At 41.9% G+C, this 12,688-nt stretch overlaps 1 protein-coding gene across 3 annotated transcripts in view; it reads right to left on the reverse strand.

Annotated features, from left to right (window-relative positions):
- zbtb4 (zinc finger and BTB domain containing 4) overlaps nt 1-12,688 on the reverse strand; it is a 29,802-nt gene that overhangs the window by 14,647 nt on the left and 2,467 nt on the right. The window contains exons 1-3 of one of the 3 annotated variants that reach the window (XM_034676365.1): nt 11,596-11,632; nt 11,291-11,377; nt 4,985-5,176 (exon numbers count right to left, since the gene is read on the reverse strand). The gene's annotated coding sequence lies outside the window, so the exon portion shown is untranslated. Of the gene's footprint in view, nt 1-4,984; nt 5,177-11,290; nt 11,378-11,595; nt 11,659-12,688 lie in introns of those variants that run through there. The other 2 variants (XM_034676362.1, XR_004629927.1) reach the window with 2 other exon arrangements.

The following is a 12,688-nucleotide window of genomic DNA, read 5'->3' on the forward strand; positions in this document are numbered from 1 at the left end:
CAGTTTGTTACGAGCACTGCAAGTCCCCAAAATGGCTGAAAACAAACAGGAACCACGCCAACTCAAAAAACCTGGGCACAAGGACAGACGGACAAACACACAGACAGGGAGCGAGAGGAGAGAGGGCGAGGGAGACAGCAGGAAAGTGAGACAGAGAGAGGACTAACTAGTGGTAGTCAAATGGCCGACGGGAACACACGTTGAAACAAGTGAAGTTGAGGGAAAAATGGAGGCATTAAAGGGGTACACCAACAACTTCGCACTGCATGCCAATAAAGTTAAAGAAGTCCCGTGCAGGAGATTTTTAAAAGAGAAATCAATGCAGCAGAGACAGAGATACCCAGAACCTACAGTCTCTGCTTTGGGTCAAGCTCATTGGTTCCCAACATTTCCCATGGTGCAACTTGATAGGGTCCTACATTTGACTCTCCCTTGCTGGTGAATGCCCACATCTTTAACCTCAACATCCAGAGTTTCCTACCCTGAAGGACATTCAGCCCAGAATAGCACCGTGCAAACACAAAGCAACAAGCTAATTTTGTTAGGGCGTGTTCCTTCAGGTACAGGTGAACCAAACTCGACGGGATCATGGGAAGGCTTTTCATGATCGTACGTCCATTGGGATGAAGACAAAAACACTGCACATCCTGTAATATGAAAGGATTTTCATAATGTTAAAAGTTGCCACCTTATTGGGGTGCTGGTGGCCTAGCAGTCTAAGCGCCCCACATACAGAGGCTACAGTCCTCGTCGCAGGGTTCGCCGGCTCGATTCCCGGCCGGTCGACCATTTCCTGCATGTCTTCCCCCACTCTCTACTCCGCACTTTTCCTGTCTCTCTTCAGCTGTCCTATAAAATAAAGGCAAAAAGGCCAAAAACATAACTTTAAAAAAAAAAAAAAGTTGTCAACATATGGATTAATATCTATCATCTTGAAAACTGCAAAGTAAACACTTATCTGCTATATTTGCATAAACGTGGCAGATACTCTTTGCCAGATGATAACTACAGGAGAAAGTTAAACCAGAACAACACTAGTTTCACACATGACAAAGCTCGCACATGCATTGCACAAATCTTCATCCTCAAATATCTCACGTTTCTTACAAATCCAACTTCCTTGTTGCAGATTTGGAGGAACAGGCCTAAGGATACCATTTTTTCTCTTCAAAGCTCTTATCCGTGATACGTTCAAGAGCGCCACCCAAACCAAATCATATTTTCTTGAAACTTTTTATGTTTCCTCCAAACATAATTTAACTGTTTTCATAGACTTGATAGTGCTCCCATGACAAGTAAAGTGGTTATCATTTGAAAAAACTGTTAAGTACCTCTTTAAAAGAGGGAAGGGGATGAAAGTGGACTGACAAGGACAGAAACTAGGGCAGGGAGACTCCTCTATTGTCCATGCCCACAGTTAAAAGCGTTCAAGTGCTATCAGTAGCACTGCTGGTCATGTCAATTAACCACTTTGAGGTCAGCGTGTTTCTGACATATATGGCTAAAATGACAGCAACGGTGACAAGCGCAGTTTTGCTTTCATGCGAACCACCAGATTTATGGCGCCGCTGCACCGCCATCGAGACCTGCAGCTGGAAACCCCTCCAGAATCATCCGTAACCATGCAAAATGCCCCACAACAACAACCCTCTTCGTTCCGGTTGCTCTCGGAAACGCACGTCATGCTCAGTGGAAATTCCACAAATCTCTTTTTTGTCGCCTGCGCGCCACCGAGAGGCCTTAAGATCAGGAGGTTTTCTATCAGCTGGAACGGGACGGCAGAAAAATGAGCGGAGGGGTTGAAGAATGTTCCAGATCTGTTTTGCTGTAACACCATCATACTTCTCACTGTCCCTTTGAGTGGACCCCCCTCCCCACCTCCACCCCAGAGTACCCACCAACTGAACCTTGACGCCAACAACCCGCCCTCCTCCTACTCTTCCCCTGCCCTTTCCCTCTCTCCCTCTCTTTCATCACTCTCTCCCACCCTCATTGTACGCTGCCACTCTTGTCTCCATGGGAACCGCTCTGGGATTGGGTGTTGTGCCTGTGACCTCTCTGGCTCTTGGAGTTGGACGAACTTTTTTTTTTTCTTCCCCTTCCCCTCCCCGTCCTCTCTCATGCACTCCTGCACGTTTTTAAAGCATGCTGGGTGTGTTTGGACGGGACGCTTGACAGCAGTTGTGAGTCGATTCAGGACAGGACAGTAAAATTAAATCTAAGAGTAACATTATGCCTGTGTGAAAAGACGGAGCAAAAGAAAGAGAGAGAGAGGGTGTGTGTGAAACAGATTGCCCGTTGGCAAAGACAATAGTCTGTGTGTGTGTGTGTGTGTGTGTGTGTGTGTGTGTGTGTGTGTGTGTGTGTGTGTGTTCAGGGAGTGTGGCTGCTTGGTCCACACATGTGTGCTGGCATTGTCCCATGGTTTCAGCCAGACACAAACTCTGTATTCAGAGGCACCCTCGTTGTCCAGCCGTCCCTTTTCATGAATGTTTGGCTAAACGTGATCATAGCTTTCATGCAGTGCTACCAAGCGACACACACATCTGAATATACAAAGATAGAGGAGCGAAGGAAGCCATCTTGGTGGAAAATTGAAACCGTTTGCTAACAGAGACTTTTAATACTGAACCGGAGAATTGGAAAAACTGTTTAACTGAATCTTAAGATCAGTATTAAATACAGTTCCAGGCCTTCATGATATATCAGCATGGTTTAAATGCAGGATGTGGTTCGAAACAGATTTCTTTTCTACAGTACACTTAACTTTTTTTAAGAATAAACTAAATGTTTAAGGTAAAAGAATTAACAATCCTAAGTCCCAACGTTCAGAGATGAAAACACTGGAGTGCATACAAAGCAGTTCCTCAAATAGCCACTTAAGGCCATCTCCAAAAGTGAGTCAAAGCCTATTTACACCATAGACTGTATAAATAATGGACTTAGTATCCATTACGTCACTCATCTGTTCCTGAGCGCTGTTTTGAAGCCAATCGACAGCGGCAGCCATATTGGAAATGCAGAACTCAACCAGTCAAAGTGTGACGTAAAGAGGCAGCGTTTGAGCTTACTAGCCAACAGCTTTGTGTTCCCATCCGGGAGTCAAGTCAGTCATGTCCTTATTTGGGCATAAACTTGTAACTCTTAATATCTACTGAACTGTCACGTAAGAAAAAAATTCACCCCCCGTACAGTGTGTGCCGATAGAGAAATTAGCTACGTAGAGCCAAGCTGTTTTTTGAACCAGTCTGTGAACATGTTTATTAATGCTGCAAAGATCGTCTTTTTTGAATTGGAGTCTATGTGGTTTACGATGTTTCTGCAGCCAGCCTCAAGCAGATTCTCGATGAACTGCAGTTTATAACACTTCCACATGGGCTTCATAGTTTGAGACCAGAGGTTGCCGCTTGGGTTAACTGTATTAGGAAGCAGTTCAAACTCCGGCTTCTTGTTTATTTTTTTCTAAGTGAATTTAAGCATTTAAGCAGGTTTCAGCGTTTGTGTACAGTTACTGGCTAGTTAGTGCATTCTTTTTGTGTCTCAAAATGTGTGCATGTTCTCAGGGGTTTGTGCACAAATGTCAGAGTAACTGGGCATTTCTAAGCAGAGAAAACCACTGGCTCCAGTTATGGTAAGACCAGGTCTTGACCTGGTTCTCTTGTTGACTCACACATACCCACCCAAGATTTGTTGCGTACCACAAACTCTCTTAACTTTTTTGCCTAATACATAAACAATGGCTGTCAGCTACCACAAGAGATAGAATCTCATTCTTCCTTCTGGATAAATGTATGCTATTTCTCTAGCTTTGAGCCACTGTGTTTAGATAACTTGGTAAAAACAGTCCATGAAACCAATGACCGACAGTGGCAACAACCAGGTTTGATACAGTCTCTGAAAATCATATAAAATTCTCTGACTTCTTCTGGATGTTAGAGGACACCCTGCAGACTGTTTCTTTGAGTTATGATAAACGCTGCATCAGGACACATGCACACATGATCAGTATGAAGTGAAAAACATTTGACAGTTGCCAACATTAATGTGCAGTTGCAACACACCAATTATAGAGGATATCTAGAACCTGTGCTATGAGAGTAGAATGTAATTGCGGTGCCTGGTTATAATTCTCCGTGAATATCAATCAGCTGACAGGCCCGAGGTCGAGCGAGAGTGGCAGTAAATAGAGTCAGGAGAAGCAGAGGCAGGGGACGGAGAGTGCACGCCGGGGAAATGTACGTGCAGGAGGCGGGCAGAACGGCAGGACGGGATTTGAATGGTTTCATAAATTGGAACCTAAAGGCAGGGATTGGTTGGTGTTTTCCCAGGTTTACTGCGGCTGTAGATAGCAGCTTTTTTAAGCTCTTTTTTTAAGAACACATTATGTATTGATTGCCATCGGGACATAAAGATAATTTTAACCAGTATAACAAAAAGTGTAACTATATCTGACTACCAACCCCAGCTTTAAAGGAGAAAAATTAGGCTTTTGAACCAAGTCAATACTGGGGTGATATAAGTCAATTGAGGGTGATATAATTCTGCTTACAGTGGCACCTCATAGACCCATGAAATGTGTTATTTTTAGCTAGACAGATGAGTGCGATGGTCATATTATAACTGATAAGGAAAGGAGTTCACAGAGTTCACCATCCCATCCTGATCCCAAACTGCAGAGTCATGGCATCGGTCAGGCTGTTTTAGTTTCACTGCATTTAAGGACTGGATGTGTAAAATTAGACACAAGCTGTGTTTGTGATTCATATTAAGTATCAAGTCTTCATTTGGCTTTCATTTGGCACATTGTTACTTTGAATCAAGTTTGGTGTAATGATGATGACAGTTACATGAGTCAACTCTTTGTACAACGTTTCATCTTAGACGCCTATGAATCCTTAATAATACATGTGTGTGAATATATCCTGAGGCATGCTCAAGGGTTAGTAAACATCCTCAGTGATCTCAAAAAAAAGGGATGACTAACCTGCTCTCCAGCTGACTTGGACTGAGATCAAAGTGGGAAGTCAATCGACGCTTGAGGAGTTCAAATGACAGAGGTTTTCTTAAAGAGGAAGCAGCGGCTTTGTGAGGTCGACGCAGCGGCTCCTGTTTCTGTGGCCTGTGCACAGAAATGTGAGCGCAAAGAGGCAGAGTGGAACCACAGCACATGAATTTCCTGCATGTACATGAACAGATAAGCATGAAAAATGTTTACATTAGTCATCAAACACACACACAGGGGCATATTAAAAGGTTTCTAAGCCCTCAGTATTGTCTTAAAGACAGAGGGGCGGTGCAAAGACCAACATGATGAAACCTCCCTTGAAATAGAAAAAGATGAGCGTGCTGGAGCTTGTCCTTAGCTAACACGTCTCAGTTGTTTATGAAAACAAATGTTAGGGCAGCAATCCAACAGTACGGAACAGAACATCTGAACAGCAAACAGCTCCCATATGAAGAGCTCTCGTTGCAAAAGTGCTTTCATGTGAATAGTTCTTCCTCAAGACCACTGAAAGCTGCTGCAAAACAACACCTTAGGTAGCAATAAACCACAAAACCACACTCAAATAAGAAGTCGTAAGTCCACATTAATCGAACTGTAGAGGCTGCGTGAGTCAAAACCCATTCGTAAAGAAGGTTAAATGTCAAGTTCCACTGAAACTTTTATAGTCTGAAGTACAGTCTGGTAGATTAATCAGCAGAAACACAAATATGGGTCTCAGTGGATGTGTTTCCTTAAATTATCTTTCAAACATGTAATGCTGAAAAAAATGCCCTGAAATAGAAAACAGCTCACAAATTCATACCACAGACTTAATCAAGACATGGACAACACAACAGCTCCCCCAAAGTAAAGCCAAAACTTAAAGTTACACTTGTGTTTTGGTTAGCCAATCGGGCGAAGTGTTACACTGGACTTCCACCAGATCCGTGTCCGGTCCGTCTCTGATCCGCTGCGGTCCAGCCCCGTTCTCTCTCGTCCGTCAACACTCACCGGTTGTGTTTTCGGAATGCAGCACTGAGCAGGACCGCCGGACAGCTGGAGTCATGTGACCGAGGTTTTCCTGCAGCAATCAATGAATTAAGGATTGTCCTCCTCCTCTCCTCATCCATGTTGTCTTTATCAGCCTCTGAAAACCTCTGACCTGTTGACTCCAGGCCTGGTTTCCGCTCTAAATTACATTTTTTTTGTCATAGTTAAGTTAAAAACGATCTAACGATATCACTGAGTGTTTTATTCTGACAATGCAGCAGATTAATTTGTTTTGGCGCTTGACTTCCTGTCCCACTCCATCTGCTCTGTGCTGAATTGATGCGTCGTGTTCCGGCATCCGGGAAAAATAGAAGTCTTGTGTATCTGATCCGTTGCGTTCCGACCTGCCAGCTCAGAGACGCAGCCGGAACGCAACAGAGCGGATCCTGTGGGGGTTAACAGATTGACTAGATAGAAACCTAGCAGATCCGGTGCCGAGACGGATCGGAGACGGACCGGACATGGCTCTGGTGGGATTTAGCCTTTAGTCATGAGGCTCCATCAGCTAGAATGCTTCTGAACTTTGCCTTGGGTCCAAGTTAAGCCCCCAGCTCAATATATCTGTGCTTCCCCGAGGCAGTATTTTGGCTTCACTTTTTACGGTGGGTGCAATGTTCATTAATATACAAACAGTGATTGGTACAAAGCGTTCAGATAACTTCACCACAGGTATTTTTTTTCTACTTTGACAAATGTTAACACGGGGTATGTCATGTTCTCAGAATACCTCCCTCACATATGAGCGTTGAGCAATCTAAAAACTCTTGTTTTAGAACCACTTGTCTGTCAAACTTTATCTGCATTAGCAAAAACAATAAGATGTAATCCTTTCCACATGAAGTGTGAAGTCAATTAAGTATTAAGTAGGCAGCCTTTAAAAGACTGATGACAACCTTCAACTATGATGGTTTTGCTGCTAAGAATCATGTGCCAAATGTATGTCCAATAGGCATTTTCAATACTTTTTTTAAAATCAAACTCTAACTATTCCAGCATAATGTTAAAACCCAGGCCAGAAAAAAATATAAAGCAAATCAAATACGAGAGTTTATATAGAGTTTTGAGCTGACATCCTTTCTCCTGTGGAAACATGTGAAATCACATGGTCCGCACTGCAGCAGAGAAAAAACTTCCTACCCAGAGGTCAATGCAACAATGCCTTTCTGTCATTAAATATTAAGTGCACTGTTTCTATTTGAAGCTTTAGAGATTAGTTCCTGCTAATTATACATTTAGAAATAGTGCTCTACAAATATGTTTATAGATTGCTTCAAAAGTAGCATCTGTGTAAAGCTGTGTTGCAATATCCGGACAGGCTGTAAAGATTTGTTATTTATCTGCAAAGGCTGACGCTTCTCAGATAAAACATCAAGGTCTTTAACTGTATGCATGCAACTCATCAAGGCAGATGTGAACTTCATGTTTTGCTTTCTCATTTGTGCAGCCGAATGATACCCTTGCTGCTAGAAAGGACACCTACAGGGGATTACAAACACAGATTTGACTGGTTGCTGGTTGTGCAATAAGACTGGATATACTGCATATCATGGGCACTGGCGGAATTGATTTGATCTTTAATTCTTGTAAAGTACAGGACACATTTATCTCTGCAGTACTTTTAAACTTTTTCAAATAACGTGAGGGCAAATTGACTACATGGGTGACCTGGTTGGAACCAGATTGACGTAACACAACTGGACAGGTGAATAGACAAGTTTTGGGAATCAAAAACTCCGGCTGCTATAGCTGAAATGAAGTTCAGGCATGGTTTGCTTTTTGGGTTTAACTTCAGAGAGGTCAGTGAGTTCAACACTGCACCTCCCCTTGCCTGTGAGACAACACCGAAGGACTCATTCGACACACATTGGATATAGTCCTACGCAGATGAACATAATCTGCAAAGTTGTGAGTATGTTTGTATCCTGTTTGAAAGTACAGGAAGGATTTGAAGAGTTACTGAGACGAATGATGTGAGACAGGTGTATGGCTTTGTTAAGACTTGTGAAATACACCTCAATAGGCGGCTCCATCAGAGGATCAAATGACAGCGATGGGTTTTCATCACACGCAGTCTGACTTTTCCGTTTCTGTTTCAGATCCCTGAGGCAGATTTACTGAGCTATAACAAGCATGTTTGTGAGAGCAGGGAAACACTGCTGAGTCACACGACCGTCCCTGTGCACACACGAGAATTGAAATGCAAAAAAAGAAAGGAAAAGGAGCGAGATAAGGGTAGGCCACAGGAGAGAGTAACATTTGGCATGCAATTTATGATAAGTTTGGTATGCAATAAACTGCTGGCAGAATATGGTTGTGTAACAAGAAGGGAAAAAAAAGCGAAGGAGAAGAGGAAGAGAGGGTTCGGAGTGTGGACGTTGCCAAAGGAGACTGGAAAGGATAGGTGGAAAATCATCTGGGAGGGGTGCCTGATACGTTGCGGAGGAGGGAGGGGGGACGGACGGCTGGTTTTTCCACTGCCAGAGAGAGAGAGAGGACGGCTAAATCAAATTAATTAGCTCCTTCATCTCCAGGCAGCTACTCAGGCATGCTGTACTGGCGAAGAGAGAGAGTCTGAGGGAGAGGGAGGGGGGGCCGTAGGCATATGAGAATAAGAGAAAGCCAGATAGGACATAGTGGAGGGGTGAAAAGCCTGCTGTGTATGTGCACCATTCAGCGGGACGGGCAGCAGAGGGGAGGGGTGCATAATTCTCTGATAAGCATGAGGGTTGTTTTGCTGGAGCCTCTGTTCAGCCATGAGGAGGAGGAGGAGGAGGAGGAGGAGGAAGTGGCTGCATGTTGGCTGACGCTGTGTGCTGCTGCGCTTCGGGGCGATGGTACTTCCTGTTTCTAGACAGCCTGTATTTTCTGGGCACTGTAAACAACCCTGTGTTTCTGCACGCCTCTTTAAATAGCACACAGACACTTTAATCAGAACCTCTCGGAAAGACAAGGAACTGAGATAATCACGCAAAGAGAGACAGAAAAGAACGAGGCGACAGGGTTTCAAGCAACAGCTACATGAGGTTACCCTATCCTGTGATCAAAAATAGATGAATACATCTCTAATAAGTTCAGTATGATCAGATGAAACCAAAAAGGATGGCAGTAAAAAAAAGAAAAGAAAGTGAAGCAGATGGTTGAAGGCGATGGCGTCATGCCAAAAGAAACAAAACAGCAGCACAGCAGAGAAACTAATCACAAGAAAAGTAAGGCAAGAGGGAAAGAGGCAGGGTGAGCGGTATTGCCAGGAGAGAGCCGCTGCAGGCAGCATGATGTGGCCACCTCCGAGGCTTAGTGTTCAACACAGAGAGGGATGAAAGAAGCAGCAAGGTGGGGAAGATGAGAAGGGGTTAAGAGTGTAAGTGGGAGGTTCCGAAAAGTAAGGAAAACCATTCTATGAGGAAGGAAGAGCAGATGTGACCTGTGCAGAAACAAGGGTAGAAAATGTTCAAATCAAGCTGCCAATGCTATGGTGGTGGGAAAATTGGGGGTGAAAGAATTGGTGGTTTGGCAAAGTGGAGTGTGAAAGACTGCGCCAGGGGTCACAACCTTGGGAGAAGAGAGCAGTGGACAGCTCAGTGCAGCAGGATCGCCTGGACGAGACTTGGCTGCACTGTGAGAACCCCAGATTAGCACTAAGCCGATTGCAACGCGAGGTGGGATCAAGAGCAATTAATTTAGCACCCAGATAGTTCCAGGAAGAGGCTGAAAGAAACCTTAACAAAGCATAGATCTCCAGCAAAACTCCTGGTGTATCGTCTGAGTCAAATACTAGATGACTTAACATTCCTACTCCAGTCTGCACTCCACAAATGAGCCGACTACAAAGAACCCTGTGTAGACAAGAAGAGACCAGAATTTGGAAGGTCTGAAAGGGTGTGTGGATGATAAAAGGAAGGATGAAAGAAAGATGAAGACGCTTGGCAGGGGCTGACATCAGCCAAAACAAACACCCAAAGAACAGGACATTCTCCTGCAGACAGAAATGGGCCGGCCTGTTCTAAAGAGCTCTTAGAGAGAGCATGCCTCCAACCCTGCGTCACCCATTCTTATAACAAAACAACATCCTGGTGTATAACTAAAGAGGAAATACACACAAACTAAAGATTTTGGGGGGGTTTTGGTCGGTATAATAATCCATGACACCTCAAATTTGCGCTCATGAACATCACAAAAAAAACAGTCTTTGTTGACAATGTTATGACTGATCAGAACACCCCAAATAAACTCTTATTTTGTGGGTGTAATGTCTGCACTGAGGGCTGACTGTGAATGAGAAAAATAGTTGTTGAAAATGATACAGTAATAACTCAAAACAGAAAGAAAGTAAGCAGCTGGAAATATTTCTCAGTTCACTCATGTGGACTAAAATTGAAGGGTTTGTAGTGCTAAAGTGAAAAATGCAAACCTTTTATTAAAAAAAATTTGTTTCATTTTATTTTTTTAAATTCATTTACTTTCTCACTTTTCAATTTCAAATCAAATTCCAATTTCTTAAATTATTTATTTTTGATTTATTTTTTTATTATTATTATTATTATTATTTTTCTGTGTCTGTGTGTGTTTACTTATTTATTATTGTTATTTATATTTTTACTAATGAATTATCTTATTTCCTCTTTTGCTTACCTACATATTATGTAAAATCTGGGATGTGGGGTTGAAGGGAGGGCGGGGTCAGGGTAGGGTGGGGCATGGAAGGGGAATGGCAACCTTAAATACTGCAGAAGCTGTTCTGTGTTTTTTTTTTGTATGTGTTTGCCAGCAATCTATGCTGCAAGCAAAATGTATCATGATTAAGTCTATGGAAAACTCAATAAAAAAAGTTAAAAGAGAAAAAAAAAAGTTCTACAGGTTAAAATGATTTCCTGAAAAAATGTAAGTTGTATACAGCACTATTTTCTCCTAATTGCACAACTACAGTGGACTGGGATCAATTATTTTTTAAAGCAATGAGCATCTAGTATCTGCTTCACAAGTTTTACAAGTGCCCACATCTCTATCTAGCAGCACTTCTTCATCTAAAGAGCAGCATCAAAACGTTTATAACATGTTAGCTTAGTCTTAGCTTGTGAAGAGTTATATCCATGTGAAAAAAAAGGCTTAACAAATTTAAAAGAGGCAATACCACACAGGTTACTTTTATATATAATAAACTGAATAAATCCAAGCATGTTATTTTATTCTAAAGTAATGCTAATCAGGCTTCATAAATGGAATCAAAATATTGTTGGCTCCTCCTCTCATGCTACGCACCTGCCTGTCTGGGTTCCTCCCTCTCTTTACCCCTGAAGAGATGCACACTCAGGGTCAGGCCATGACAACTCCAGGCTAGAGCTCCCCCTAGATACACAAGTTTGCATGTTCAGCAGGAACAAAAAGTTCAGAATAATTACTTGAATTTATTAACACTACATCAATGTGAAAACAAAACCAACCACACAAAATATTTTGTTACTATCCTAGCATTTGAAGAGATAAAGACACTAATGATAGACTATAAAATCCTGCTGATGGTTTATAAAGCAGTAAATGGTTTAGACCCAAAATACATTGCTGACCTGCTGCTACTGTATGAACCATCTGGACCTCTGAGGTCATCAGGCACTGGTCTGCTTTCAGCCCTGAGAGTCAGAACGAAACATGGTGAAGCAGTGTTTAACTCCCTGAAAGCCGTAGGCCCGCTCCAACTCTTACCTCTTTGAAATCAAAGATTAAACTTTTTTATTTGCCACTGCCTTCCAATTGTAGCTTATTTCAACTTTACTTTTAATATATTTCTAATTCTTTGTTTATTATTATATTTGTCATTTTAATTGTGTTCTTTTATGCTTGTCTGAATGTTTTCAATGCTTTTAATGTTTTAATGTAAAGCACATTGAGTTGCACTCGTGTATGAAATATGATATACAAATAAAGTTGCCTTGCCTAATGATAGAGGTTTTTTTTTTTTAAGAGAATGGCATTAACTATTTACTGAGATTGACAAAATATTACTGTATGTGGTCAGGAATAAGATAGTTCTATCAATTTTGATGACATAAAATCTTGAAAACATCAATTTTCATATCTAATGAATATCACTGAACATCAAGTCTATAAAGAGGGAACATCAAAAGCTACATAAATGTACAAGAGTACTTCCAAAATGTTTGAAGAAACATAAAATGGAAATACTAAAAGCACATTAACAAAGGCCTGAAGTTAATGTTCTTGAACAATAACGTACTGTATGTACTCATGAGTGTTACAGTTTCTTGTCAACGTGTAGTCTGTCATTACAGCAAGACAGCAGTGATCTGAAGACTATTTATGAGATGTTTGCATACACTCCAAGTGAATGAGTGAACAGATTTCACTTGGATATGAAAGTTGGAGTTGGAGCAATGATTTCAGGGGTTGCTGTGCTAAAACAAAGCAGTGGCAACAAGATTCAACACCAACCATCGTAATCTCTTTTTAGCCATTACATATTAGTCATGCATATTTGTTGTTCTTTTGTATTTATAGCTGATGTTATTGTTATTGTTATTTTATTCTTATTTGTATGCCTTATTCTTATGCCTTGTACAAAGTGAGCACAGTTTACCTAAGTCAAATTCCTTGTGTGTTCAAGCATACCTGGCCAATAAAGCTGATTCTGATTCTTATGCA

This window comes from Notolabrus celidotus, chromosome 23 (genome assembly GCF_009762535.1).
Source record: "Notolabrus celidotus isolate fNotCel1 chromosome 23, fNotCel1.pri, whole genome shotgun sequence".
Taxonomy (NCBI): Eukaryota; Metazoa; Chordata; class Actinopteri; order Labriformes; family Labridae; genus Notolabrus; species Notolabrus celidotus.